The following is a 9999-nucleotide window of genomic DNA, read 5'->3' as shown; positions in this document are numbered from 1 at the left end:
TTTGTAACACGTGTTTTCTGATAAATAATAAAGATTAAGATTATTACTGTAATCATTTCCCCCTACCACATATCTTTCCTACCGGTCCTTAAAAGAAAAGAAAATTTGAATTAGTATAAGTTTTGTGATCATGCAGACTGCTGTCATTGCACTTTTTTTGCTTTTTCAATGCTGTATTAGTATCAACGCTAATACGGTTGATGATGGCGATGATGATGATGAAAGAAACACAATCAGTGAGCGTGAAATCGATATGGTGTTTAGTCATCTCGCTAAATATGGATACATAAAGGAGCCTGGTGATGGTGAATCAACTCAAGATAATCGTATAAATATCACGATCAGCGCTTTAAGGAAATTTCAAGAACGTTATAAACTACCTAGCGATGGCAGGTTAAATGGGGAAACATTACAACTCATATCTCGGTCTAGATGCGGAAATTCTGATGATCCATCATCGTATATGACTCATCTCATCAGTATAAATGGTTAAAACAGACTTTGATTTACTATGTATCCAATATGCATGATGTGAAAGTTTTACAGATGACAGATGAAGCTTTTCAAGTTTGGGCGAAACACTCAAATTTAAAATTCAAATACAGCGCGCAAAACCCGAACATATTGATATCATTTCATTCCCGCAAGCATACATTTGCTTTGCCGCCATATCCGCAATGTATTTTTGATTTTGATGGAATGGGTGATGTATTGGCGCATTCCTACTTTCCATCTAGAGATCAGCATGTCGTTGAAATTCACATTGATTGGGATGAACGTTGGCATAGAGCAGATGTAAATGCACCTCCTCCTGGTTATTACTAGTTATTTCCACACCATATTACATGAAATAGGTCATGCTCTAGGATTACATCATTCAAACAATCAAAATGCGCTTATGTTTCCTTATTACAATCCAAATACTATCAACCTACATGAGGATGATATCGCCGGAATCCAAGCACTATATCCTCATGATACTATTACATCTTCACGTTCACCGGATAATAAAACTTATCATCTTTCAACACGTATTAAGACTACACCTGCTACTACCCGCAAGACTACTACTACTACTCGCAAGACCGTTAAACCGCCTGAACTGTGTAACGTTCAAATCGAACACTTTTTGATTCTAAACAAACGACTATATATGTTTTATGGACATTGGGTTTGGATATCTACGTTAAATAGCAGCAGCAAGGTGGAGTCCGCTAAGAACCTATTTGAGCGGCTACCGTTTCTTCCGAAATCTTTTAAACGTTTCGAAGCAATATATCAGAAACCTAACAGCGATGTTGTCTTCTTTAGTGACGGTCACATTTACATAGTACAATTCCCTACTTTACAATTGATGTCTGGATGGCCTCAGCCTTATAAGCGCTTCACAATTCCAGATAGCCATAAAGTGAATGCCGCAGTAAACACCTATACCGGACGCACGCTTATTTATCACGGAGTAAATGAACTGATAGATTTCGATGATTGTAGTCATCAACCTAAAAATCGGTTAATATTTGCGGATGCCTTTCCAGATATCCCTCTCAAGTTAACTTCTATATTTAAATACATGGATGGATACCTATACTTTATCACCGGAAATAAATTTCATAAATATAGTGAATATACAGGTCGTGTAATTCAATCAGGTGACATTGATCTATCCTTATTCAATATTCATTGTGCTAATAAAGGCGTTTTAGAGCAACTGTATGATGTATTAGCTAAACTTTTAAAGTTCGATAAACATATTGAATTGTATTTAGATCATTAAATAAAGGAAATTACTATTACTAATATAATAAGTTTGTGTACACTTGAACTATGGGTATGGATGAAAAAAATAAAATTTTTTTTGCTCGAAAACTGTTTATTTCAAAAACTTCATTTTACTAACAACCCTATTTATAAATTTTTGAGGGTGAATGTTTACAATTTCTGTTAGAACAGTAAATTCTTGCAAATTATCATATCTATCCTTCCAAGTGGATAGCGATGTTAACAATTTGAGATTTTTACATATCAATTTTCCTCTTGATAAAATACTATCTTTCTGTTTATCGGTGACATTTTCTGTATGTAGAATTTCAGCCAACGCGCGCGTAAAATCATCATAAAGACAATACATCGTATAACGGTTACCAAAATTCAATTTTTGAGTAATGACTTCGGAGGCGGTAAATATCATCTCGATTGCTTTCTTGGAAAATAGTATAGATCGACCTGAGCGACTTATTCGAATACATCTATCATTTTCGCCTTCCTCTTCTTCTTCCGTTTCAAGTATTATTTCAGGTTCTATAAATATTTCATGCTTGCTCCTTCCTTTTGGGGTATACTGTAGCATTTGTCGAATTAAGTGCTCAGTTTTAAAACTGAATATTTCGTTCCATTCAGAACATTCAAATTGCAAATACTGCAGGTCTTTATAACATGAAGATGAAGGATGAGATATTTGCACAACAGAATTGAAAAAATTCCCCTCCAGTAAACTCCCCACTTCGAGTATAATTCCTCCATCCAAGAATAACGACCATGCTGCTATTAAAGTTTCTTTTCCTGTAAACATTTAACATATTTATCATTTTGCTCTCATCATAATCGTTGATATTCATTACCTTGCTCGTCTTTATTAGCAGAAGTCGATAAAAATTCATCATCATCTTCGCTACTCCATGAATCTTCTTGCGATTGTTGCTGTGATATTGGTGTACTCATCTTGATATATAAGCGATTTTTATTTTCTTATTGCTTTTATACACTTCAAACTACTTTGGTGGGGATTTTTCTTATAGAAAACCATATAAGAAATTTAAATCTATAGTTTCTAGGGGGTACCTCCTACCGGGTACCCCTTACGCCGTACGATCTATCGCCACACCGGCGACGCATCGCGCGCCAAAACTTCTCGCAATACTTCAACCTCTAAATCTTCATATCACGAATACGCTGCTGGTCTAATACGCTAAACGGTCACGCTCGTAATTCACATATCCGTGGTTCAAACCCTCGCAACGGCAAAAATCTTTTTTTCTTTCATTAATTGCTGTGACGTCACGCCTGGCCCAGAACGTACAGATCATAATAAGTTTAATCAACACGTCACAAAATGGCCGACAAATATGCTCCCATTGGCTCACACGTGACCACGTGACCAACTTCCACGCTCCCCATTGGACTGACGTCATTTCCTGGTCCAGAACGTACTTTGATATACTACTAACCGTTATAAGCACAGTAATACAAAAAAATCAATTCATGTGACGATAATCCGTACATATTTTTAATCCAATGCAGGCAAAAAGTACAACGTCTGAAACCTAGTTAGGCAATACGTACCTTTAGTACTAGCGGTATACCAAAAGATACTGCATTTTCTTATACCAAGGTGCCACTTGGTACAGCTGTTCCTTAGAGCCATTTAGACGATTTGGCCCGAAGAACACGTGACATTTTCCGTGTGGGTAGATTTTAGAGGGGGTGGGGATGATTTATTGTAACATTTTTTAAAAAACTAAATATGGCCTAGAGACGAGATCTGGGTGCCGATTTCGTATGATTTTAACCCGAGAAATCCAATGGTAGCGCCAGAAATGTAATCCGGATACAGGAAGTCCGTGAAAAGCCGCCATTTTCAGAAAATGACAGACTTTTGATCGAATTATATTTCTAAGGCACACCGAGTCGTGTAAGGTGTCTAGAGTTATGCTTTTGGGGTCAGGGAATTCATTTATGATAACAAAAATAACCTACTACTTCTATACTTGTGGCAGCTTGGACTACAGAACCTTCCTATCTTTGGCTTCAAAAGTCCATCCCGTCGTTCTGGAGTTGTAGAGCTTCTCATCACCTGGTTTGCACATCCCCAGATACCTATGGCCAGCGACATACGCCGCCCTCCTTATGTGCTCCTCCAACTCGTGCTGCAGCGACACGGATGACCATGTTCCCCTGCATGCCAAAAATGTATGGGAGATTGCTCAAACAAAGGGTAAGAATATTGTATACTTTCGATATAATTTACTACCTACCGAACCTTTAATATTTATATGTAAAATTCCTTTTCAGTGGTGATAACGCAATCTCAGAGGAGGTCAGCGATGTACTTGGTGATTCTTCATAGGCTTATACATTTTTTACCCCATGTTTGTTAACGTGTATTTTTATTAAATAAAATAATATAAGTTTATATATTAAAACTTTGGAATATCTTGGGTTTCACCGCGTGCGACGTCTTCAAAAAGTGCAGTAGGGAAGTCTCTTATGCAGTTCCGATGCCAGCAGGTTATATTTGTTATCAAAAATGAATTCCCTGACCCCAAAAACATAGGTCTAGACACCTTACACGACCCGGTGTGCCTTAAAAATATAATTCGATCAAAAGTCTGTCATTTTCTAAAAATGGCGGCTTTTCACGGACTTCCGGTATCCGGATTGCATTTTTGGCGCTACCATTGGAATCCTCGGGTTAAAATCATACGAAATCGACACCCAGATCTCGTCTCTAGGCCATATTTAGTTTTTAAAAAAATGTTACAATAAATCACCCCCACCCCCTCTAAAATCTACCCACACGGAAAATGTCAAGTGTTCTTCGGGTCAAATCGTTTAAATGGCTCTAAGGAACAACTGTACCAAGTGGCACCTTGGTATAAAAAAATGCAGTATCTTTCAAGAATTTCCGTTATACCGCTAGTACTACTTGTTTCGTCGCGGTCCAATCAGAGCGACCCAATTTGGTCGTATAGCTAATACGTGGTACGTTCTGCCTAAATGCGTCCGGGTAGTTATATACAGGAGTTTGTTAGCGTTAAAGTTAAAGGTATAACTTTGAATTTCAAAAATTCTTCTGTAATAAATTTCGATCTGATGCGCGATATGGTTCTTAATAACGATAAGGGGTCAGTATATGTTTATAATGACCGAAAAATTGTTAGAGATAATCCCTATAATGCGATTAGCAGAGCCAAGTCCAAAAAATATAGATTCCAAACGACAAAGAGTAGAAAATTTCGAAACTTTACCGTTTGAATATAATGAAAATTTGTAAAAAAAACAAAAGCATTTTATAATAGACAAAACTCCTTTGAAATATTTATTTATATCATTTTTAAGGTAGGTAGATAGGTAATTGTTTAAGAAAGTGTAAATTAGCAGGTACTTAAAAAAAATTAGTACGTTAAAGTGCGTTACATAATTAGAATTTTTTTGTCTAATGACGAGCTTCACTACTATTACTAATACAATACCGAAATTCAATAAGTATTCCCACATGTCAATGTTTTCATAAAATAAAATTTTATTGTTATTCTACAATCGCACGTGTCCAGAAACAATGGCATTCAACTTCCGTTTCCAATACCGTCATATTTCGTCACGTAAATGCAAAAAAACGAGATTATTACATTTAATTTGATTTTTTTTAAGTGACAGCGATACTGAAGGTGATGATGACGTTCAATCGCTGCCATATGTGAACTTCGACACGTAAGTATCAAAACGATATTGTAAGATGTTATTTTTATCATTTATCATTTTTATTTTAAGGAGTGACAGCGAGGCTGTAGGGGATTCCGAGGCAGTGAACAATAACAACGTTCCGCCGCCGCCGACCTCGTCCCCTATACCGCGAGAGTATCTCTATACGTAAGCCCCAAAAATTGTTAATTATTTTGATTGCTTTTTTATTTTTTTTTTAAATTTTAAGTAGTGACTGATGACGATGACGAGACTGGGGCCTTGATGGATCGAGATGATGATGATTTGCCTAGAGTTAGAGATCCTGACGACTTCTATACTATAATATATAGAGGAATAGAAGAGGAAGAATTTTATTAATATTATTAGTATAGAAATGTAATCGTATAAAAACCAGCATAATATAAATACTTAATATCTCATCGTTTTGAATTAAAACGTTGTAAAAATATCTACAAAATCAAATTCATATCGTTGAAGATTAAAAAAGCAAAACTCCTAATCCTATCAGAACTCAAGTTAACTTCGAATAATAAATTCAAACTTTTGGTAACACCAAATATTAGTAAAATCCATATGGCCGGAATTTACTAATTAAAGAACCTTGCGAACCAATTATCGCCTGTGTCGCTCGACTATCCGGAACACCACCAAAATCCTTTATTTTGGACCATCGTGGATCTTGGCTTCCTGTGTATCGGAGTGATCGCAATAAAGCCTCGTTTTCATTAGCAGAGTTAGCGGTAGAGTAATCTGGGCAAGTACTAATTATACTTCAAACTCTACCAATGAAAACGTAATTGGTCGAGTAGAGTACTAGATTTTAGTAGAGTAGAGTTAGATCGCACGGTGGTAAAGTAACTCGCCCACTTGCCTTCTCCCACTACCGATTTCTACTTTCCTCTACTGTCACTCTACTAATGAAAATAGTGGAGCGTGTACTGAAGAATCACCGGTTTATTCTTTATTGTTTCATGTGGTGCATTTTGAAAATGAAGTGTTCCGAAGATATGGGGAGTACGAATGCCTATGGAATATTACTAGTGTCGATTATAAAAATAATTAGATTAGAATAGAAAGATTAAACCGCTTCAAACCTAATTTTTTTACACATCTTTGCGAGACATAATTGGCTTATGATGCGAAATCCAAAAGGATTCGCACCCTTGAAAAAGAATTACAGGAATCAAGCACCTCCACGATTGTGGTAGAAAGGAAAACATAATTAGAAGAGTGGTTCGTACTTAATAAACATGTTTCGTTGGTATGATATGAGGAACTGGGCTTGGATTCCACCGTTTCCTTTGATTCTGAAGATGTAGTGATATTTAATTGGCGCGGGGTGTTTTTAAATATATGAAGCAGAGAGTGATGGTTTGCATTGCACGTACGGCAAGTCGATGATGAGCGACATTTTTGAATGTGGTGGGAGCCCAAACAGTTTGTACAAAGTTTGTTTTGGTTTATAGTATGAAGTCTTTCTTGTGGGGTTTTACGTCTAAATTCAGGACAGGTGTAAATAAAATGATCCTAGTAGATAACCTATGTATGTTCTGGCGCAGGAAGTGACGTCACACCAATCAGAGACGAGCTCGTGACGTCACAGCCAATCAGAGACGAGCACGCCCCCCTATGCCCCTCCCCCTTGGCCAATGGGATACGGTAGGCGGAGCCTTTAGGGGCCGCCCCCTGTGGCGTCACAGCCAATGAGCGGTGTGGTCGGCCATTTTGGATCGGTCGCCATTTTATTAGTCACCAAATCCGCCATCTTGGATTGGTCGCCATTTTGTTAGTTTCTATTTCCGCCATCTTGGATTGGTCGCCATTTTGTTAGTTTCTATTTCCGCCATCTTGGATTGGTCGCCATTTTATTAGTTTCTAATTTCGCCATCTTGGATCGGTAGCCATTTTATTAGTCTCTAATCCCGCCATTTTGTTGGGCGCCATTTTATTAGTCACTAAATCCTCCATCTTGGATCGGCCGCCATTTTATTAGTATCTAATCCCGCCATTTTGTTGGGCGCCATTTTTGACCGTCTGTCTGTCTCCCTTTCTCGCTCCATCCGCCATCTTGGATGTTATTTTGGACCCGTCTCATCGGTCACGTGATTGCTATAGACAAAAATTTTTTTTTTTCAATCTGCGTTGGGAATCGAACCCACGATACGTGAATTACGAATCTGCCGCCTTAACCATCTGAGCTAAGCGAGGCTTTGAGATATGAACGTTTAGCAGTTCAAGTATTGTTAGAATGTGGGGGGAGCGCGATTGCAGGGGCGTAGAGGGTAAATCGTATGGGGTAGCAGTAGGAGCGGTAGATGCCCCTAGTAGGCCGTATAAGCTCACAAGCCACACAACGCTACGGAGAGCATTGAGATGTTTGCGAGTTGTAGAAGGGTATAACGCGGGGGTGCGTCGCCGATAGGGGCTAGGGGCTATTTGGCGGGGAAGCGCGTTAAAATGATAAAATAATACGTACGACGCTCGTGTGCGAAAAATAATTATTCATATTGCTAACTAGAAAGGAAATGAGCTTATCTTCTTTATGCTTTATTTTTATTTTTAGACGCATTATTCTAATATTACATTCTAATATGACATTGGTTTTCGAATATGCTTTGACGAAACACAATCATACAATAAATCATTAGCGGCGCGGGTCCATCGATGTGAGTGCGCTGCCACGGCTGGTTCCAATGCTTCTTACATCGTATTCGATTACGTAATTCACAGTCTCTTTGCAATACGTTGGGGATCTTGATCCATATTTTCTTTAGTAACAGCGCGCGAAATTTAGTTGTTTGTTATTATAATTAGGATGGGAAGCTGCAATCTCGCAATAGTGTTTATTTATAGCAGCTATGATAAGACGCTTAAATCGTGGGCGAAAAATCTTATCTTCTTTATGCTTTATTTTTAGACGCATTATTCTAATATTACATTCTAATATGACATTGGTTTTCGAATATGCTTTGACGAAATACAATCATTACAATAAATCATTAGCGGCGCGGGTCCATCGATGTGAGTGCGCTGCCACGGCTGGTTCCAATGTTTCTTACATCGTATTCGATTACGTAATTCACAGTCTCTTTGCAATACCTTGGGGATCTTGATCCATATTTTCAATAATTCCTCTACACTTAAACTTAACAATTCGCTCTTCGTCTCGATATAATTAGACTCCTTTTGAGCCTCTCGCTGAGCGATGTTGGCAAGTATTCGATCCATTAGCGTTCGATATGAGGATTTAACGCAATGATTTTTAGCATTACCTCGTTCGCAGTTTTATACCTACACCTTTAACATACACTGCGCATGATGGATTTCTTTTAATCCCCTCCAAAGTAGTTTTAAGAGAAGGTATAAAAGCAATAAGAAAGTAAGAAATCGATTTATATCGAGATGAGTGCACAAATACAACAAGAATCGCAAGATAGGTACCAATCACCTCGTCAAAGGAACTGCTACAATCATTCGCCTTTAACGTTTTTTCGTTTAATGATGCTGATTGCGGTATTTTTCATCATGGTGCTGGAATAATGGTGGGTTTATGGTTTCCTGCCGCGGTTTTCATTACGATCTCTTTTGATAATAATTTCCGCCTTTAACGTTTTTTTTTTTTTTTCGTTTAATGATGCTGATTGCGGTGTATTTGTTCATGGTTTTCATTTCCTGGTGATTAGTTTTCAAAGGATGCCGCGCGAGTATATGTTTAATGATGCTGATTGCGGTGTATTTGATCATGGTTTTCATTTCCTGGTGATTAGTTTTCAAAGGATGCCGCGCGAGTATATGTTTAATGATGCTGATTGCGGTGTATTTGATCATGGTTTTCATTTCCTGGTGATTAGTTTTCAAAGGATACCGCGCGAGTATATAAGAATCTCACTTATATTATTATAGATAGTATCAGAATTGTATTCGAGTAACAATAATGGATCTAAATAAATCCTTGCAACGAATTAACGCGATTGGAAATGCCGTTGAAAGAACCGTTATTAAAGTTCGAGACATGGAAGTGGGAAAAATATACGAAATAGAAAAAATCAAAGCAATATCAACCCAATATGGACGAGGGATAGTGTGCGAAATAGCGGGTAATGCTTCAATTTTCCTACCGCAGCGGATGGTTAAAGAAATGGAAGAAAACGTGATCGATCAATTGAACAATTTGAGGATGGGCGTCGTGTTAAATGGTTTTCTCAAGAACGATACGCCGAAAGTAGAATTAATAACAATAGGCAATTAAATTGGTATTGTAACAATAATACGAATAAATGTATTAAGCCTGCTTTTGTAATTTTCTGGTTTCGTTATTTGTTTTTTCTTATGGTCATCAAGGTTCTTGGCGATAAGGATTATACCCCCTCCGTAATTTCAACTCCTATATAAAAGCATCTAAAGGTATGTGTGAGCAAATTATAACTTGATTGGTTTCTATAACAAGCTTCAGTGCGCTTTGTATCTTCTCCAGTTTCAAGCCTCAAATATCAGGCAAGTGTTTTCAGATTATTTGCA

General features: G+C 37.6%; 1 long non-coding RNA gene across 1 annotated transcript; it reads left to right on the top strand.

The window, feature by feature from the left end:
• The first annotated feature begins 5300 nt into the window (after positions 1-5300).
• LOC116170188 lies at positions 5301-5796 on the top strand. Its single transcript, XR_004145186.1, has 3 exons — positions 5301-5487; positions 5548-5646; positions 5708-5796. It is a non-coding gene; the product is annotated as an uncharacterized LOC116170188 (long non-coding RNA).
• Positions 5797-9999: the final 4203 nt, after the last annotated feature.

Source organism: Photinus pyralis, unplaced genomic scaffold (assembly GCF_008802855.1).
Source record: "Photinus pyralis isolate 1611_PpyrPB1 unplaced genomic scaffold, Ppyr1.3 Ppyr1.4_LG1, whole genome shotgun sequence".
NCBI lineage: Eukaryota > Metazoa > Arthropoda > Insecta > Coleoptera > Lampyridae > Photinus > Photinus pyralis.
The sequence above is the reverse complement of the archived record's forward strand: the minus strand, read 5'-3'. Positions and strand labels throughout refer to the sequence as shown.